The sequence below is a fragment of the Dendrobates tinctorius genome, unplaced genomic scaffold (genome assembly GCF_039654945.1).
Source record: "Dendrobates tinctorius isolate UK_male_01 unplaced genomic scaffold, ASM3965494v1 ptg000099l, whole genome shotgun sequence".
Classification (NCBI taxonomy): domain Eukaryota; kingdom Metazoa; phylum Chordata; class Amphibia; order Anura; family Dendrobatidae; genus Dendrobates; species Dendrobates tinctorius.
This window is the reverse complement of record NW_027361767.1, coordinates 9,455,693-9,477,570: the sequence shown is the minus strand read 5'-3', so window position 1 is coordinate 9,477,570 and position 21,878 is coordinate 9,455,693. Positions and strand designations below refer to the sequence as shown.

Below are 21,878 nucleotides of genomic sequence, written 5' to 3'. Positions count from 1 at the left end.
CTGCAAGATACAATATTGTTACGCTCCAGGAAGACATCCGGGCCTCTCTTGAACCCCTTGACTGAGTTCGCCATCCCCACCTCCTCAGACAAGGAATTCCAGATTCTCCCTGCCCTACCAGTAAAGAATCCTTTTCTATGTTGGTGGAAAAACCTTCTCTCCTCCAGATGCAGAGAATGCCCCCTTGTGACCGTCACCTTCCTTGGTATAAACAGATCCTCGGAGAGATATTTGTATTGTCCCCTTATATACTTATACATGGTTATGAGATCACCCCTCAGTTTCTAGACAAAATAATACTTTTTTGCTAATCTCTCTGGGTATTGTAGTTGTTGCACCCACATTGCACATTGCACCCACATTGTACCCACATGATGACCTCACCTATTACCTATAACATTACCATTTATTGAAACCTTACGCCCGAACAGGGACTTGAACCCTGGACCCTCAGATTAAAAGTCTGATGCTCTACCGACTGAGCTATCCGGGCTCTCTACATTGATAATCTCGCTGGGTACCGTAATTCTTCCATCCCGTTACTAAATTTTGTTGCCCCTTTTTGGACTTGCTCTAGTTCCACAAAAATCATAATTTCCAGGCTTGAATTGGGCAGGTTAATCTTTGCGAAGGACATGTGAATCAAGCCACATACAAGGTTATCCTGGAAAAACAGTTGATTCCTTCTGCTCAGGAAACGTTCCCCAACTCTGAGGACTGGCTTTTCCAGCAGAACAATGCACCATGCCACACGGCTAGGTAAACCAACGTGTGGATGAAGGAACACTAGCTCAAATCGCTGTCATGGCCAGCCCAATCTCCAAACCTGAACCCCATTGAAAACCTCTTGAATGTGAGGAAGATGGATAGTCACAAGCCATCAAACAAAGAAGAACTGCTTAAATTTTTGTACCAGGAGTGGCATAATGTCACCCAAAAGCAGTGTGAAAGACTGGTGGAAAGCATGCCAAGACACATGAAAGCTGTGATTAAAAATCATGGTTATTCCACAAAATATTGATTTCTGAACTCTTCCTGAGATAAAACATTAGTATTGTTGTTTCTAAATAATTATGAACTTGTTTTCGTAGCATTATTTGAGGTCTGCAAGCACTGCATTTTTTTTGCTATTTTGACCATTTTTCATTTTCTGAAAATAAGTACAAAATTTAGTGCTTGGAAATTCGAAGACATGTTGTCAGTAGTTTATAGAATATAAGAGCAATTTACATTTTACTCAAAAATATACCTATAAAGAGAAAATTAAGACAAACTGAAGATTTTGCAGTGGTCTCTTAATTTTTGCCAGAGCTGTAGTTAGCAAGGCCGAAAAAAGACATTTGTCCGTCCAGTTCAGCCTATATTCCGTCAGAAGAAATCCCCAGATCTACGTCCTTCTAAAGAACCTAATAACTGCAAGATACAATATTGTTACGCTCCAGGAAGACATCCGGGCCTCTCTTGAACCCCTTGACTGAGTTCGCCATCCCCACCTCCTCAGACAAGGAATTCCAGATTCTCCCTGCCCTACCAGTAAAGAATCCTTTTCTATGTTGGTGGAAAAACCTTCTCTCCTCCAGATGCAGAGAATGCCCCCTTGTGACCGTCACCTTCCTTGGTATAAACAGATCCTCGGAGAGATATTTGTATTGTCCCCTTATATACTTATACATGGTTATGAGATCACCCCTCAGTTTCTAGACAAAATAATACTTTTTTGCTAATCTCTCTGGGTATTGTAGTTGTTGCACCCACATTGCACATTGCACCCACATTGTACCCACATGATGACCTCACCTATTACCTATAACATTACCATTTATTGAAACCTTACGCCCGAACAGGGACTTGAACCCTGGACCCTCAGATTAAAAGTCTGATGCTCTACCGACTGAGCTATCCGGGCTCTCTACATTGATAATCTCGCTGGGTACCGTAATTCTTCCATCCCGTTACTAAATTTTGTTGCCCCTTTTTGGACTTGCTCTAGTTCCACAAAAATCATAATTTCCAGGCTTGAATTGGGCAGGTTAATCTTTGCGAAGGACATGTGAATCAAGCCACATACAAGGTTATCCTGGAAAAACAGTTGATTCCTTCTGCTCAGGAAACGTTCCCCAACTCTGAGGACTGGCTTTTCCAGCAGAACAATGCACCATGCCACACGGCTAGGTAAACCAACGTGTGGATGAAGGAACACTAGCTCAAATCGCTGTCATGGCCAGCCCAATCTCCAAACCTGAACCCCATTGAAAACCTCTTGAATGTGAGGAAGATGGATAGTCACAAGCCATCAAACAAAGAAGAACTGCTTAAATTTTTGTACCAGGAGTGGCATAATGTCACCCAAAAGCAGTGTGAAAGACTGGTGGAAAGCATGCCAAGACACATGAAAGCTGTGATTAAAAATCATGGTTATTCCACAAAATATTGATTTCTGAACTCTTCCTGAGATAAAACATTAGTATTGTTGTTTCTAAATAATTATGAACTTGTTTTCGTAGCATTATTTGAGGTCTGCAAGCACTGCATTTTTTTTGCTATTTTGACCATTTTTCATTTTCTGAAAATAAGTACAAAATTTAGTGCTTGGAAATTCGAAGACATGTTGTCAGTAGTTTATAGAATATAAGAGCAATTTACATTTTACTCAAAAATATACCTATAAAGAGAAAATTAAGACAAACTGAAGATTTTGCAGTGGTCTCTTAATTTTTGCCAGAGCTGTAGTTAGCAAGGCCGAAAAAAGACATTTGTCCGTCCAGTTCAGCCTATATTCCGTCAGAAGAAATCCCCAGATCTACGTCCTTCTAAAGAACCTAATAACTGCAAGATACAATATTGTTACGCTCCAGGAAGACATCCGGGCCTCTCTTGAACCCCTTGACTGAGTTCGCCATCCCCACCTCCTCAGACAAGGAATTCCAGATTCTCCCTGCCCTACCAGTAAAGAATCCTTTTCTATGTTGGTGGAAAAACCTTCTCTCCTCCAGATGCAGAGAATGCCCCCTTGTGACCGTCACCTTCCTTGGTATAAACAGATCCTCGGAGAGATATTTGTATTGTCCCCTTATATACTTATACATGGTTATGAGATCACCCCTCAGTTTCTAGACAAAATAATACTTTTTTGCTAATCTCTCTGGGTATTGTAGTTGTTGCACCCACATTGTACCCACATGATGACCTCACCTATTACCTATAACATTACCATTTATTGAAACCTTACGCCCGAACAGGGACTTGAACCCTGGACCCTCAGATTAAAAGTCTGATGCTCTACCGACTGAGCTATCCGGGCTCTCTACATTGATAATCTCGCTGGGTACCGTAATTCTTCCATCCCGTTACTAAATTTTGTTGCCCCTTTTTGGACTTGCTCTAGTTCCACAAAAATCATAATTTCCAGGCTTGAATTGGGCAGGTTAATCTTTGCGAAGGACATGTGAATCAAGCCACATACAAGGTTATCCTGGAAAAACAGTTGATTCCTTCTGCTCAGGAAACGTTCCCCAACTCTGAGGACTGGCTTTTCCAGCAGAACAATGCACCATGCCACACGGCTAGGTAAACCAACGTGTGGATGAAGGAACACTAGCTCAAATCGCTGTCATGGCCAGCCCAATCTCCAAACCTGAACCCCATTGAAAACCTCTTGAATGTGAGGAAGATGGATAGTCACAAGCCATCAAACAAAGAAGAACTGCTTAAATTTTTGTACCAGGAGTGGCATAATGTCACCCAAAAGCAGTGTGAAAGACTGGTGGAAAGCATGCCAAGACACATGAAAGCTGTGATTAAAAATCATGGTTATTCCACAAAATATTGATTTCTGAACTCTTCCTGAGATAAAACATTAGTATTGTTGTTTCTAAATAATTATGAACTTGTTTTCGTAGCATTATTTGAGGTCTGCAAGCACTGCATTTTTTTTGCTATTTTGACCATTTTTCATTTTCTGAAAATAAGTACAAAATTTAGTGCTTGGAAATTCGAAGACATGTTGTCAGTAGTTTATAGAATATAAGAGCAATTTACATTTTACTCAAAAATATACCTATAAAGAGAAAATTAAGACAAACTGAAGATTTTGCAGTGGTCTCTTAATTTTTGCCAGAGCTGTAGTTAGCAAGGCCGAAAAAAGACATTTGTCCGTCCAGTTCAGCCTATATTCCGTCAGAAGAAATCCCCAGATCTACGTCCTTCTAAAGAACCTAATAACTGCAAGATACAATATTGTTACGCTCCAGGAAGACATCCGGGCCTCTCTTGAACCCCTTGACTGAGTTCGCCATCCCCACCTCCTCAGACAAGGAATTCCAGATTCTCCCTGCCCTACCAGTAAAGAATCCTTTTCTATGTTGGTGGAAAAACCTTCTCTCCTCCAGATGCAGAGAATGCCCCCTTGTGACCGTCACCTTCCTTGGTATAAACAGATCCTCGGAGAGATATTTGTATTGTCCCCTTATATACTTATACATGGTTATGAGATCACCCCTCAGTTTCTAGACAAAATAATACTTTTTTGCTAATCTCTCTGGGTATTGTAGTTGTTGCACCCACATGATGACCTCACCTATTACCTATAACATTACCATTTATTAAAACCTTACGCCCGAACAGGGACTTGAACCCTGGACCCTCAGATTAAAAGTCTGATGCTCTACCGACATCCGGGCTCTCTACATTGATAATCTCGCTGGGTACCGTAATTCTTCCATCCCGTTACTAAATTTTGTTGCCCCTTTTTGGACTTGCTCTAGTTCCACAAAAATCATAATTTCCAGGCTTGAATTGGGCAGGTTAATCTTTGCGAAGGACATGTGAATCAAGCCACATACAAGGTTATCCTGGAAAAACAGTTGATTCCTTCTGCTCAGGAAACGTTCCCCAACTCTGAGGACTGGCTTTTCCAGCAGAACAATGCACCATGCCACACGGCTAGGTAAACCAACGTGTGGATGAAGGAACACTAGCTCAAATCGCTGTCATGGCCAGCCCAATCTCCAAACCTGAACCCCATTGAAAACCTCTTGAATGTGAGGAAGATGGATAGTCACAAGCCATCAAACAAAGAAGAACTGCTTAAATTTTTGTACCAGGAGTGGCATAATGTCACCCAAAAGCAGTGTGAAAGACTGGTGGAAAGCATGCCAAGACACATGAAAGCTGTGATTAAAAATCATGGTTATTCCACAAAATATTGATTTCTGAACTCTTCCTGAGATAAAACATTAGTATTGTTGTTTCTAAATAATTATGAACTTGTTTTCGTAGCATTATTTGAGGTCTGCAAGCACTGCATTTTTTTTGCTATTTTGACCATTTTTCATTTTCTGAAAATAAGTACAAAATTTAGTGCTTGGAAATTCGAAGACATGTTGTCAGTAGTTTATAGAATATAAGAGCAATTTACATTTTACTCAAAAATATACCTATAAAGAGAAAATTAAGACAAACTGAAGATTTTGCAGTGGTCTCTTAATTTTTGCCAGAGCTGTAGTTAGCAAGGCCGAAAAAAGACATTTGTCCGTCCAGTTCAGCCTATATTCCGTCAGAAGAAATCCCCAGATCTACGTCCTTCTAAAGAACCTAATAACTGCAAGATACAATATTGTTACGCTCCAGGAAGACATCCGGGCCTCTCTTGAACCCCTTGACTGAGTTCGCCATCCCCACCTCCTCAGACAAGGAATTCCAGATTCTCCCTGCCCTACCAGTAAAGAATCCTTTTCTATGTTGGTGGAAAAACCTTCTCTCCTCCAGATGCAGAGAATGCCCCCTTGTGACCGTCACCTTCCTTGGTATAAACAGATCCTCGGAGAGATATTTGTATTGTCCCCTTATATACTTATACATGGTTATGAGATCACCCCTCAGTTTCTAGACAAAATAATACTTTTTTGCTAATCTCTCTGGGTATTGTAGTTGTTGCACCCACATGATGACCTCACCTATTACCTATAACATTACCATTTATTAAAACCTTACGCCCGAACAGGGACTTGAACCCTGGACCCTCAGATTAAAAGTCTGATGCTCTACCGACATCCGGGCTCTCTACATTGATAATCTCGCTGGGTACCGTAATTCTTCCATCCCGTTACTAAATTTTGTTGCCCCTTTTTGGACTTGCTCTAGTTCCACAAAAATCATAATTTCCAGGCTTGAATTGGGCAGGTTAATCTTTGCGAAGGACATGTGAATCAAGCCACATACAAGGTTATCCTGGAAAAATAGTTGATTCCTTCTGCTCAGGAAACGTTCCCCAACTCTGAGGACTGGCTTTTCTAGCAGAACAATGCACCATGCCACACGGCTAGGTAAACCAACGTGTGGATGAAGGAACACTAGCTCAAATCGCTGTCATGGCCAGCCCAATCTCCAAACCTGAACCCCATTGAAAACCTCTTGAATGTGAGGAAGATGGATAGTCACAAGCCATCAAACAAAGAAGAACTGCTTAAATTTTTGTACCAGGAGTGGCATAATGTCACCCAAAAGCAGTGTGAAAGACTGGTGGAAAGCATGCCAAGACACATGAAAGCTGTGATTAAAAATCATGGTTATTCCACAAAATATTGATTTCTGAACTCTTCCTGAGATAAAACATTAGTATTGTTGTTTCTAAATAATTATGAACTTGTTTTCGTAGCATTATTTGAGGTCTGCAAGCACTGCATTTTTTTTGCTATTTTGACCATTTTTCATTTTCTGAAAATAAGTACAAAATTTAGTGCTTGGAAATTCGAAGACATGTTGTCAGTAGTTTATAGAATATAAGAGCAATTTACATTTTACTCAAAAATATACCTATAAAGAGAAAATTAAGACAAACTGAAGATTTTGCAGTGGTCTCTTAATTTTTGCCAGAGCTGTAGTTAGCAAGGCCGAAAAAAGACATTTGTCCGTCCAGTTCAGCCTATATTCCGTCAGAAGAAATCCCCAGATCTACGTCCTTCTAAAGAACCTAATAACTGCAAGATACAATATTGTTACGCTCCAGGAAGACATCCGGGCCTCTCTTGAACCCCTTGACTGAGTTCGCCATCCCCACCTCCTCAGACAAGGAATTCCAGATTCTCCCTGCCCTACCAGTAAAGAATCCTTTTCTATGTTGGTGGAAAAACCTTCTCTCCTCCAGATGCAGAGAATGCCCCCTTGTGACCGTCACCTTCCTTGGTATAAACAGATCCTCGGAGAGATATTTGTATTGTCCCCTTATATACTTATACATGGTTATGAGATCACCCCTCAGTTTCTAGACAAAATAATACTTTTTTGCTAATCTCTCTGGGTATTGTAGTTGTTGCACCCACATGATGACCTCACCTATTACCTATAACATTACCATTTATTAAAACCTTACGCCCGAACAGGGACTTGAACCCTGGACCCTCAGATTAAAAGTCTGATGCTCTACCGACTGAGCTATCCGGGCTCTCTACATTGATAATCTCGCTGGGTACTGTAATTCTTCCATCCCGTTACTAAATTTTGTTGCCCCTTTTTGGACTTGCTCTAGTTCCACAAAAATCATAATTTCCAGGCTTGAATTGGGCAGGTTAATCTTTGCGAAGGACATGTGAATCAAGCCACATACAAGGTTATCCTGGAAAAATAGTTGATTCCTTCTGCTCAGGCAACGTTCCCCAACTCTGAGGACTGGCTTTTCCAGCAGAACAATGCACCATACCACACGGCTAGGTAAACCAACGTGTGGATGAAGGAACACTAGCTCCTAGTTGTTGTTTCTAAATAATTATGAACTTGTTTTCGTAGCATTATTTGAGGTCTGCAAGCACTGCATTCTTTTTGCTATTTTGACCATTTTTCATTTTCTGAAAATAAGTACAAAATTTAGTGCTTGGAAATTCGAAGACATGTTGTCAGTAGTTTATAGAATATAAGAGCAATTTACATTTTACTCAAAAATATACCTATAAAGAGAAAATTAAGACAAACTGAAGATTTTGCAGTGGTCTCTTAATTTTTGCCAGAGCTGTAGTTAGCAAGGCCGAAAAAAGACATTTGTCCGTCCAGTTCAGCCTATATTCCGTCAGAAGAAATCCCCAGATCTACGTCCTTCTAAAGTGACCGTCACCTTCCTTGGTATAAACAGATCCTCGGAGAGATATTTGTATTGTCCCCTTATATACTTATACATGGTTATGAGATCACCCCTCAGTTTCTAGACTAAATAATACACACAGATCATAATTTCTTTAGACCTTTTAGGTGATGACCTCACCTATTTTACATAACATTACCATTTATTAAAAGCTATCCGGGCTCTCTACATTGATAATCTCGCTGGGTACCGTAATTCTTCCATCCCGTTACTAAATTTTGTTGCCCCTTTTTGGACTTGCTCTAGTTCCACAAAAATCATAATTTCCAGGCTTGAATTGGGCAGGTTAATCTTTGCGAAGGACATGTGAATCAAGCCACATACAAGGTTATCCTGGAAAAATAGTTGATTCCTTCTGCTCAGGCAACGTTCCCCAACTCTGAGGACTGGCTTTTCCAGCAGAACAATGCACCATGCCACACGGCTAGGTAAACCAACGTGTGGATGAAGGAACACTAGCTCAAATCGCTGTCATGGCCAGCCCAATCTCCAAACCTGAACCCCATTGAAAACCTCTTGAATGTGAGGAAGATGGATAGTCACAAGCCATCAAACAAAGAAGAACTGCTTAAATTTTTGTACCAGGAGTGGCATAATGTCACCCAAAAGCAGTGTGAAAGACTGATGGAAAGCATGCCAAGACACATGAAAGCTGTGATTAAAAATCATGGTTATTCCACAAAATATTGATTTCTGAACTCTTCCTGAGATAAAACATTAGTATTGTTGTTTCTAAATAATTATGAACTTGTTTTCGTAGCATTATTTGAGGTCTGCAAGCACTGCATTTTTTTTGCTATTTTGACCATTTTTCATTTTCTGAAAATAAGTACAAAATTTAGTGCTTGGAAATTCGAAGACATGTTGTCAGTAGTTTATAGAATATAAGAGCAATTTACATTTTACTCAAAAATATACCTATAAAGAGAAAATTAAGACAAACTGAAGATTTTGCAGTGGTCTCTTAATTTTTGCCAGAGCTGTAGTTAGCAAGGCCGAAAAAAGACATTTGTCCGTCCAGTTCAGCCTATATTCCGTCAGAAGAAATCCACAGATCTACGTCCTTCTAAAGTGACCGTCACCTTCCTTGGTATAAACAGATCCTCGGAGAGATATTTGTATTGTCCCCTTATATACTTATACATGGTTATGAGATCACCCCTCAGTTTCTAGACTAAATAATACTTTTTTGCTAAACTCTCTGGGTATTGTAGTTGTTGCCCTTCTTTGTACTCGCTCTAGTTCCACACAGATCATAATTTCTTTAGACCTTTTGATGCTCTACCGACTGAGCTATCCGGGCTCTCTACATTGATAATCTCGCTGGGTACCGTAATTCTTCCATCCCGTTACTAAATTTTGTTGCCCCTTTTTGGACTTGCTCTAGTTCCACAAAAATCATAATTTCCAGGCTTGAATTGGGCAGGTTAATCTTTGCGAAGGACATGTGAATCAAGCCACATACAAGGTTATCCTGGAAAAATAGTTGATTCCTTCTGCTCAGGAAACGTTCCCCAACTCTGAGGACTGGCTTTTCTAGCAGAACAATGCACCATGCCACACGGCTAGGTAAACCAACGTGTGGATGAAGGAACACTAGCTCAAATCGCTGTCATGGCCAGCCCAATCTCCAAACCTGAACCCCATTGAAAACCTCTTGAATGTGAGGAAGATGGATAGTCACAAGCCATCAAACAAAGAAGAACTGCTTAAATTTTTGTACCAGGAGTGGCATAATGTCACCCAAAAGCAGTGTGAAAGACTGGTGGAAAGCATGCCAAGACACATGAAAGCTGTGATTAAAAATCATGGTTATTCCACAAAATATTGATTTCTGAACTCTTCCTGAGATAAAACATTAGTATTGTTGTTTCTTAATAATTATGAACTTGTTTTCGTAGCATTATTTGAGGTCTGCAAGCACTGCATTTTTTTTGCTATTTTGACCATTTTTCATTTTCTGAAAATAAGTACAAAATTTAGTGCTTGGAAATTCGAAGACATGTTGTCAGTAGTTTATAGAATATAAGAGCAATTTACATTTTACTCAAAAATATACCTATAAAGAGAAAATTAAGACAAACTGAAGATTTTGCAGTGGTCTCTTAATTTTTGCCAGAGCTGTAGTTAGCAAGGCCGAAAAAAGACATTTGTCCGTCCAGTTCAGCCTATATTCCGTCAGAAGAAATCCCCAGATCTACGTCCTTCTAAAGTGACCGTCACCTTCCTTGGTATAAACAGATCCTCGGAGAGATATTTGTATTGTCCCCTTATATACTTATACATGGTTATGAGATCACCCCTCAGTTTCTAGACTAAATAATACTTTTTTGCTAAACTCTCTGGGTATTGTAGTTGTTGCCCTTCTTTGTACTCGCTCTAGTTCCACACAGATCATAATTTCTTTAGACCTTTTAGGTGATGACCTCACCTATTTTACATAACATTACCATTTATTAAAAGCTTACGCCCGAACAGGGACTTGAACCCTGGACCCTCAGATTAAAAGTCTGATGCTCTACCGACATCCGGGCTCTCTACATTGATAATCTCGCTGGGTACTGTAATTCTTCCATCCCATTACTAAATTTTGTTGCCCCTTTTTGGACTTGCTCTAGTTCCACAAAAATCATAATTTCCAGGCTTGAATTGGGCAGGTTAATCTTTGCGAAGGACATGTGAATCAAGCCACATACAAGGTTATCCTGGAAAAATAGTTGATTCCTTCTGCTCAGGAAACGTTCCCCAACTCTGAGGACTGGCTTTTCCAGCAGAACAATGCACCATGCCACACGGCTAGGTAAACCAACGTGTGGATGAAGGAACACTAGCTCAAATCGCTGTCATGGCCAGCCCAATCTCCAAACCTGAACCCCATTGAAAACCTCTTGAATGTGAGGAAGATGGATAGTCACAAGCCATCAAACAAAGAAGAACTGCTTAAATTTTTGTACCAGGAGTGGCATAATGTCACCCAAAAGCAGTGTGAAAGACTGGTGGAAAGCATGCCAAGACACATGAAAGCTGTGATTAAAAATCATGGTTATTCCACAAAATATTGATTTCTGAACTCTTCCTGAGATAAAACATTAGTATTGTTGTTTCTTAATAATTATGAACTTGTTTTCGTAGCATTATTTGAGGTCTGCAAGCACTGCATTTTTTTTTGCTATTTTGACCATTTTTCATTTTCTGAAAATAAGTACAAAATTTAGTGCTTGGAAATTCGAAGACATGTTGTCAGTAGTTTATAGAATATAAGAGCAATTTACATTTTACTCAAAAATATACCTATAAAGAGAAAATTAAGACAAACTGAAGATTTTGCAGTGGTCTCTTAATTTTTGCCAGAGCTGTAGTTAGCAAGGCCGAAAAAAGACATTTGTCCGTCCAGTTCAGCCTATATTCCGTCAGAAGAAATCCCCAGATCTACGTCCTTCTAAAGTGACCGTCACCTTCCTTGGTATAAACAGATCCTCGGAGAGATATTTGTATTGTCCCCTTATATACTTATACATGGTTATGAGATCACCCCTCAGTTTCTAGACTAAATAATACTTTTTTGCTAAACTCTCTGGGTATTGTAGTTGTTGCCCTTCTTTGTACTCGCTCTAGTTCCACACAGATCATAATTTCTTTAGACCTTTTAGGTGATGACCTCACCTATTTTACATAACATTACCATTTATTAAAAGCTTACGCCCGAACAGGGACTTGAACCCTGGACCCTCAGATTAAAAGTCTGATGCTCTACCGACATCCGGGCTCTCTACATTGATAATCTCGCTGGGTACCGTAATTCTTCCATCCCGTTACTAAATTTTGTTGCCCCTTTTTGGACTTGCTCTAGTTCCACAAAAATCATAATTTCCAGGCTTGAATTGGGCAGGTTAATCTTTGCGAAGGACATGTGAATCAAGCCACATACAAGGTTATCCTGGAAAAATAGTTGATTCCTTCTGCTCAGGAAACGTTCCCCAACTCTGAGGACTGGCTTTTCCAGCAGAACAATGCACCATGCCACACGGCTAGGTAAACCAACGTGTGGATGAAGGAACACTAGCTCAAATCGCTGTCATGGCCAGCCCAATCTCCAAACCTGAACCCCATTGAAAACCTCTTGAATGTGAGGAAGATGGATAGTCACAAGCCATCAAACAAAGAAGAACTGCTTAAATTTTTGTACCAGGAGTGGCATAATGTCACCCAAAAGCAGTGTGAAAGACTGGTGGAAAGCATGCCAAGACACATGAAAGCTGTGATTAAAAATCATGGTTATTCCACAAAATATTGATTTCTGAACTCTTCCTGAGATAAAACATTAGTATTGTTGTTTCTTAATAATTATGAACTTGTTTTCGTAGCATTATTTGAGGTCTGCAAGCACTGCATTTTTTTTGCTATTTTGACCATTTTTCATTTTCTGAAAATAAGTACAAAATTTAGTGCTTGGAAATTCGAAGACATGTTGTCAGTAGTTTATAGAATATAAGAGCAATTTACATTTTACTCAAAAATATACCTATAAAGAGAAAATTAAGACAAACTGAAGATTTTGCAGTGGTCTCTTAATTTTTGCCAGAGCTGTAGTTAGCAAGGCCGAAAAAAGACATTTGTCCGTCCAGTTCAGCCTATATTCCGTCAGAAGAAATCCCCAGATCTACGTCCTTCTAAAGTGACCGTCACCTTCCTTGGTATAAACAGATCCTCGGAGAGATATTTGTATTGTCCCCTTATATACTTATACATGGTTATGAGATCACCCCTCAGTTTCTAGACTAAATAATACTTTTTTGCTAAACTCTCTGGGTATTGTAGTTGTTGCCCTTCTTTGTACTCGCTCTAGTTCCACACAGATCATAATTTCTTTAGACCTTTTAGGTGATGACCTCACCTATTTTACATAACATTACCATTTATTAAAAGCTTACGCCCGAACAGGGACTTGAACCCTGGACCCTCAGATTAAAAGTCTGATGCTCTACCGACATCCGGGCTCTCTACATTGATAATCTCGCTGGGTACCGTAATTCTTCCATCCCGTTACTAAATTTTGTTGCCCCTTTTTGGACTTGCTCTAGTTCCACAAAAATCATAATTTCCAGGCTTGAATTGGGCAGGTTAATCTTTGCGAAGGACATGTGAATCAAGCCACATACAAGGTTATCCTGGAAAAATAGTTGATTCCTTCTGCTCAGGAAACGTTCCCCAACTCTGAGGACTGGCTTTTCCAGCAGAACAATGCACCATGCCACACGGCTAGGTAAACCAACGTGTGGATGAAGGAACACTAGCTCAAATCGCTGTCATGGCCAGCCCAATCTCCAAACCTGAACCCCATTGAAAACCTCTTGAATGTGAGGAAGATGGATAGTCACAAGCCATCAAACAAAGAAGAACTGCTTAAATTTTTGTACCAGGAGTGGCATAATGTCACCCAAAAGCAGTGTGAAAGACTGGTGGAAAGCATGCCAAGACACATGAAAGCTGTGATTAAAAATCATGGTTATTCCACAAAATATTGATTTCTGAACTCTTCCTGAGATAAAACATTAGTATTGTTGTTTCTTAATAATTATGAACTTGTTTTCGTAGCATTATTTGAGGTCTGCAAGCACTGCATTTTTTTTGCTATTTTGACCATTTTTCATTTTCTGAAAATAAGTACAAAATTTAGTGCTTGGAAATTCGAAGACATGTTGTCAGTAGTTTATAGAATATAAGAGCAATTTACATTTTACTCAAAAATATACCTATAAAGAGAAAATTAAGACAAACTGAAGATTTTGCAGTGGTCTCTTAATTTTTGCCAGAGCTGTAGTTAGCAAGGCCGAAAAAAGACATTTGTCCGTCCAGTTCAGCCTATATTCCGTCAGAAGAAATCCCCAGATCTACGTCCTTCTAAAGTGACCGTCACCTTCCTTGGTATAAACAGATCCTCGGAGAGATATTTGTATTGTCCCCTTATATACTTATACATGGTTATGAGATCACCCCTCAGTTTCTAGACTAAATAATACTTTTTTGCTAAACTCTCTGGGTATTGTAGTTGTTGCCCTTCTTTGTACTCGCTCTAGTTCCACACAGATCATAATTTCTTTAGACCTTTTAGGTGATGACCTCACCTATTTTACATAACATTACCATTTATTAAAAGCTTACGCCCGAACAGGGACTTGAACCCTGGACCCTCAGATTAAAAGTCTGATGCTCTACCGACATCCGGGCTCTCTACATTGATAATCTCGCTGGGTACCGTAATTCTTCCATCCCGTTACTAAATTTTGTTGCCCCTTTTTGGACTTGCTCTAGTTCCACAAAAATCATAATTTCCAGGCTTGAATTGGGCAGGTTAATCTTTGCGAAGGACATGTGAATCAAGCCACATACAAGGTTATCCTGGAAAAATAGTTGATTCCTTCTGCTCAGGAAACGTTCCCCAACTCTGAGGACTGGCTTTTCCAGCAGAACAATGCACCATGCCACACGGCTAGGTAAACCAACGTGTGGATGAAGGAACACTAGCTCAAATCGCTGTCATGGCCAGCCCAATCTCCAAACCTGAACCCCATTGAAAACCTCTTGAATGTGAGGAAGATGGATAGTCACAAGCCATCAAACAAAGAAGAACTGCTTAAATTTTTGTACCAGGAGTGGCATAATGTCACCCAAAAGCAGTGTGAAAGACTGGTGGAAAGCATGCCAAGACACATGAAAGCTGTGATTAAAAATCATGGTTATTCCACAAAATATTGATTTCTGAACTCTTCCTGAGATAAAACATTAGTATTGTTGTTTCTTAATAATTATGAACTTGTTTTCGTAGCATTATTTGAGGTCTGCAAGCACTGCATTTTTTTTGCTATTTTGACCATTTTTCATTTTCTGAAAATAAGTACAAAATTTAGTGCTTGGAAATTCGAAGACATGTTGTCAGTAGTTTATAGAATATAAGAGCAATTTACATTTTACTCAAAAATATACCTATAAAGAGAAAATTAAGACAAACTGAAGATTTTGCAGTGGTCTCTTAATTTTTGCCAGAGCTGTAGTTAGCAAGGCCGAAAAAAGACATTTGTCCGTCCAGTTCAGCCTATATTCCGTCAGAAGAAATCCCCAGATCTACGTCCTTCTAAAGTGACCGTCACCTTCCTTGGTATAAACAGATCCTCGGAGAGATATTTGTATTGTCCCCTTATATACTTATACATGGTTATGAGATCACCCCTCAGTTTCTAGACTAAATAATACTTTTTTGCTAAACTCTCTGGGTATTGTAGTTGTTGCCCTTCTTTGTACTCGCTCTAGTTCCACACAGATCATAATTTCTTTAGACCTTTTAGGTGATGACCTCACCTATTTTACATAACATTACCATTTATTAAAAGCTTACGCCCGAACAGGGACTTGAACCCTGGACCCTCAGATTAAAAGTCTGATGCTCTACCGACATCCGGGCTCTCTACATTGATAATCTCGCTGGGTACCGTAATTCTTCCATCCCGTTACTAAATTTTGTTGCCCCTTTTTGGACTTGCTCTAGTTCCACAAAAATCATAATTTCCAGGCTTGAATTGGGCAGGTTAATCTTTGCGAAGGACATGTGAATCAAGCCACATACAAGGTTATCCTGGAAAAATAGTTGATTCCTTCTGCTCAGGAAACGTTCCCCAACTCTGAGGACTGGCTTTTCCAGCAGAACAATGCACCATGCCACACGGCTAGGTAAACCAACGTGTGGATGAAGGAACACTAGCTCAAATCGCTGTCATGGCCAGCCCAATCTCCAAACCTGAACCCCATTGAAAACCTCTTGAATGTGAGGAAGATGGATAGTCACAAGCCATCAAACAAAGAAGAACTGCTTAAATTTTTGTACCAGGAGTGGCATAATGTCACCCAAAAGCAGTGTGAAAGACTGGTGGAAAGCATGCCAAGACACATGAAAGCTGTGATTAAAAATCATGGTTATTCCACAAAATATTGATTTCTGAACTCTTCCTGAGATAAAACATTAGTATTGTTGTTTCTTAATAATTATGAACTTGTTTTCGTAGCATTATTTGAGGTCTGCAAGCACTGCATTTTTTTTGCTATTTTGACCATTTTTCATTTTCTGAAAATAAGTACAAAATTTAGTGCTTGGAAATTCGAAGACATGTTGTCAGTAGTTTATAGAATATAAGAGCAATTTACATTTTACTCAAAAATATACCTATAAAGAGAAAATTAAGACAAACTGAAGATTTTGCAGTGGTCTCTTAATTTTTGCCAGAGCTGTAGTTAGCAAGGCCGAAAAAAGACATTTGTCCGTCCAGTTCAGCCTATATTCCGTCAGAAGAAATCCCCAGATCTACGTCCTTCTAAAGTGACCGTCACCTTCCTTGGTATAAACAGATCCTCGGAGAGATATTTGTATTGTCTCCTTATATACTTATACATGGTTATGAGATCACCCCTCAGTTTCTAGACTAAATAATACACACAGATCATAATTTCTTTAGACCTTTTAGGTGATGACCTCACCTATTTTACATAACATTACCATTTATTAAAAGCTTACGCCCGAACAGGGACTTGAACCCTGGACCCTCAGATTAAAAGTCTGATGCTCTACCGACATCCGGGCTCTCTACATTGATAATCTCGCTGGGTACCGTAATTCTTCCATCCCGTTACTAAATTTTGTTGCCCCTTTTTGGACTTGCTCTAGTTCCACAAAAATCATAATTTCCAGGCTTGAATTGGGCAGGTTAATCTTTGCGAAGGACATGTGAATCAAGCCACATACAAGGTTATCCTGGAAAAATAGTTGATTCCTTCTGCTCAGGAAACGTTCCCCAACTCTGAGGACTGGCTTTTCCAGCAGAACAATGCACCATGCCACACGGCTAGGTAAACCAACGTGTGGATGAAGGAACACTAGCTCAAATCGCTGTCATGGCCAGCCCAATCTCCAAACCTGAACCCCATTGAAAACCTCTTGAATGTGAGGAAGATGGATAGTCACAAGCCATCAAACAAAGAAGAACTGCTTAAATTTTTGTACCAGGAGTGGCATAATGTCACCCAAAAGCAGTGTGAAAGACTGGTGGAAAGCATGCCAAGACACATGAAAGCTGTGATTAAAAATCATGGTTATTCCACAAAATATTGATTTCTGAACTCTTCCTGAGATAAAACATTAGTATTGTTGTTTCTTAATAATTATGAACTTGTTTTCGTAGCATTATTTGAGGTCTGCAAGCACTGCATTTTTTTTGCTATTTTGACCATTTTTCATTTTCTGAAAATAAGTACAAAATTTAGTGCTTGGAAATTCGAAGACATGTTGTCAGTAGTTTATAGAATATAAGAGCAATTTACATTTTACTCAAAAATATACCTATAAAGAGAAAATTAAGACAAACTGAAGATTTTGCAGTGGTCTCTTAATTTTTGCCAGAGCTGTAGTTAGCAAGGCCGAAAAAAGACATTTGTCCGTCCAGTTCAGCCTATATTCCGTCAGAAGAAATCCCCAGATCTACGTCCTTCTAAAGTGACCGTCACCTTCCTTGGTATAAACAGATCCTCGGAGAGATATTTGTATTGTCCCCTTATATACTTATACATGGTTATGAGATCACCCCTCAGTTTCTAGACTAAATAATACTTTTTTGCTAAACTCTCTGGGTATTGTAGTTGTTGCCCTTCTTTGTACTCGCTCTAGTTCCACACAGATCATAATTTCTTTAGACCTTTTAGGTGATGACCTCACCTATTTTACATAACATTACCATTTATTAAAAGCTTACGCCCGAACAGGGACTTGAACCCTGGACCCTCAGATTAAAAGTCTGATGCTCTACCGACATCCGGGCTCTCTACATTGATAATCTCGCTGGGTACCGTAATTCTTCCATCCCGTTACTAAATTTTGTTGCCCCTTTTTGGACTTGCTCTAGTTCCACAAAAATCATAATTTCCAGGCTTGAATTGGGCAGGTTAATCTTTGCGAAGGACATGTGAATCAAGCCACATACAAGGTTATCCTGGAAAAATAGTTGATTCCTTCTGCTCAGGAAACGTTCCCCAACTCTGAGGACTGGCTTTTCCAGCAGAACAATGCACCATGCCACACGGCTAGGTAAACCAACGTGTGGATGAAGGAACACTAGCTCAAATCGCTGTCATGGCCAGCCCAATCTCCAAACCTGAACCCCATTGAAAACCTCTTGAATGTGAGGAAGATGGATAGTCACAAGCCATCAAACAAAGAAGAACTGCTTAAATTTTTGTACCAGGAGTGGCATAATGTCACCCAAAAGCAGTGTGAAAGACTGGTGGAAAGCATGCCAAGACACATGAAAGCTGTGATTAAAAATCATGGTTATTCCACAAAATATTGATTTCTGAACTCTTCCTGAGATAAAACATTAGTATTGTTGTTTCTTAATAATTATGAACTTGTTTTCTTAGCATTATTTGAGGTCTGCAAGCACTGCATTTTTTTTGCTATTTTGACCATTTTTCATTTTCTGAAAATAAGTACAAAATTTAGTGCTTGGAAATTCGAAGACATGTTGTCAGTAGTTTATAGAATATAAGAGCAATTTACATTTTACTCAAAAATATACCTATAAAGAGAAAATTAAGACAAACTGAAGATTTTGCAGTGGTCTCTTAATTTTTGCCAGAGCTGTAGTTAGCAAGGCCGAAAAAAGACATTTGTCCGTCCAGTTCAGCCTATATTCCGTCAGAAGAAATCCCCAGATCTACGTCCTTCTAAAGTGACCGTCACCTTCCTTGGTATAAACAGATCCTCGGAGAGATATTTGTATTGTCCCCTTATATACTTATACATGGTTATGAGATCACCCCTCAGTTTCTAGACTAAATAATACTTTTTTGCTAAACTCTCTGGGTATTGTAGTTGTTGCCCTTCTTTGTACTCGCTCTAGTTCCACACAGATCATAATTTCTTTAGACCTTTTAGGTGATGACCTCACCTATTTTACATAACATTACCATTTATTAAAAGCTTACGCCCGAACAGGGACTTGAACCCTGGACCCTCAGATTAAAAGTCTGATGCTCTACCGACATCCGGGCTCTCTACATTGATAATCTCGCTGGGTACCGTAATTCTTCCATCCCGTTACTAAATTTTGTTGCCCCTTTTTGGACTTGCTCTAGTTCCACAAAAATCATAATTTCCAGGCTTGAATTGGGCAGGTTAATCTTTGCGAAGGACATGTGAATCAAGCCACATACAAGGTTATCCTGGAAAAATAGTTGATTCCTTCTGCTCAGGAAACGTTCCCCAACTCTGAGGACTGGCTTTTCCAGCAGAACAATGCACCATGCCACACGGCTAGGTAAACCAACGTGTGGATGAAGGAACACTAGCTCAAATCGCTGTCATGGCCAGCCCAATCTCCAAACCTGAACCCCATTGAAAACCTCTTGAATGTGAGGAAGATGGATAGTCACAAGCCATCAAACAAAGAAGAACTGCTTAAATTTTTGTACCAGGAGTGGCATAATGTCACCCAAAAGCAGTGTGAAAGACTGGTGGAAAGCATGCCAAGACACATGAAAGCTGTGATTAAAAATCATGGTTATTCCACAAAATATTGATTTCTGAACTCTTCCTGAGATAAAACATTAGTATTGTTGTTTCTTAATAATTATGAACTTGTTTTCGTAGCATTATTTGAGGTCTGCAAGCACTGCATTTTTTTTGCTATTTTGACCATTTTTCATTTTCTGAAAATAAGTACAAAATTTAGTGCTTGGAAATTCGAAGACATGTTGTCAGTAGTTTATAGAATATAAGAGCAATTTACATTTTACTCAAAAATATACCTATAAAGAGAAAATTAAGACAAACTGAAGATTTTGCAGTGGTCTCTTAATTTTTGCCAGAGCTGTAGTTAGCAAGGCCGAAAAAAGACATTTGTCCGTCCAGTTCAGCCTATATTCCGTCAGAAGAAATCCCCAGATCTACGTCCTTCTAAAGTGACCGTCACCTTCCTTGGTATAAACAGATCCTCGGAGAGATATTTGTATTGTCTCCTTATATACTTATACATGGTTATGAGATCACCCCTCAGTTTCTAGACTAAATAATACACACAGATCATAATTTCTTTAGACCTTTTAGGTGATGACCTCACCTATTTTACATAACATTACCATTTATTAAAAGCTTACGCCCGAACAGGGACTTGAACCCTGGACCCTCAGATTAAAAGTCTGATGCTCTACCGACATCCGGGCTCTCTACATTGATAATCTCGCTGGGTACCGTAATTCTTCCATCCCGTTACTAAATTTTGTTGCCCCTTTTTGGACTTGCTCTAGTTCCACAAAAATCATAATTTCCAGGCTTGAATTGGGCAGGTTAATCTTTGCGAAGGACATGTGAATCAAGCCACATACAAGGTTATCCTGGAAAAATAGTTGATTCCTTCTGCTCAGGAAACGTTCCCCAACTCTGAGGACTGGCTTTTCCAGCAGAACAATGCACCATGCCACACGGCTAGGTAAACCAACGTGTGGATGAAGGAACACTAGCTCAAATCGCTGTCATGGCCAGCCCAATCTCCAAACCTGAACCCCATTGAAAACCTCTTGAATGTGAGGAAGATGGATAGTCACAAGCCATCAAACAAAGAAGAACTGCTTAAATTTTTGTACCAGGAGTGGCATAATGTCACCCAAAAGCAGTGTGAAAGACTGGTGGAAAGCATGCCAAGACACATGAAAGCTGTGATTAAAAATCATGGTTATTCCACAAAATATTGATTTCTGAACTCTTCCTGAGATAAAACATTAGTATTGTTGTTTCTTAATAATTATGAACTTGTTTTCGTAGCATTATTTGAGGTCTGCAAGCACTGCATTTTTTTTGCTATTTTGACCATTTTTCATTTTCTGAAAATAAGTACAAAATTTAGTGCTTGGAAATTCGAAGACATGTTGTCAGTAGTTTATAGAATATAAGAGCAATTTACATTTTACTCAAAAATATACCTATAAAGAGAAAATTAAGACAAACTGAAGATTTTGCAGTGGTCTCTTAATTTTTGCCAGAGCTGTAGTTAGCAAGGCCGAAAAAAGACATTTGTCCGTCCAGTTCAGCCTATATTCCGTCAGAAGAAATCCCCAGATCTACGTCCTTCTAAAGTGACCGTCACCTTCCTTGGTATAAACAGATCCTCGGAGAGATATTTGTATTGTCCCCTTATATACTTATACATGGTTATGAGATCACCCCTCAGTTTCTAGACTAAATAATACTTTTTTGCTAAACTCTCTGGGTATTGTAGTTGTTGCCCTTCTTTGTACTCGCTCTAGTTCCACACAGATCATAATTTCTTTAGACCTTTTAGGTGATGACCTCACCTATTTTACATAACATTACCATTTATTAAAAGCTTACGCCCGAACAGGGACTTGAACCCTGGACCCTCAGATTAAAAGTCTGATGCTCTACCGACATCCGGGCTCTCTACATTGATAATCTCGCTGGGTACCGTAATTCTTCCATCCCGTTACTAAATTTTGTTGCCCCTTTTTGGACTTGCTCTAGTTCCACAAAAATCATAATTTCCAGGCTTGAATTGGGCAGGTTAATCTTTGCGAAGGACATGTGAATCAAGCCACATACAAGGTTATCCTGGAAAAATAGTTGATTCCTTCTGCTCAGGAAACGTTCCCCAACTCTGAGGACTGGCTTTTCCAGCAGAACAATGCACCATGC

The 21,878-nt window shown here is 39.4% G+C and overlaps 4 non-coding genes across 4 annotated transcripts; all 4 read right to left on the bottom strand.

Annotated features, from left to right (window-relative positions):
• Positions 1-420: 420 nt before the first annotated feature.
• TRNAK-UUU (transfer RNA lysine (anticodon UUU)) lies at positions 421-493 on the bottom strand. Its single transcript has one exon. It is a non-coding gene; the product is annotated as a tRNA-Lys (tRNA).
• Positions 494-1,833: 1,340 nt separating this feature from the next.
• TRNAK-UUU (transfer RNA lysine (anticodon UUU)) lies at positions 1,834-1,906 on the bottom strand. The gene has a single exon. It is a non-coding gene; the product is annotated as a tRNA-Lys (tRNA).
• A 1,322-nt stretch (positions 1,907-3,228) lies between these two features.
• TRNAK-UUU (transfer RNA lysine (anticodon UUU)) lies at positions 3,229-3,301 on the bottom strand. Its single transcript has one exon. It is a non-coding gene; the product is annotated as a tRNA-Lys (tRNA).
• A 4,067-nt stretch (positions 3,302-7,368) lies between these two features.
• Positions 7,369-7,441, bottom strand: TRNAK-UUU (transfer RNA lysine (anticodon UUU)). The gene has a single exon. It is a non-coding gene; the product is annotated as a tRNA-Lys (tRNA).
• Positions 7,442-21,878: the final 14,437 nt, after the last annotated feature.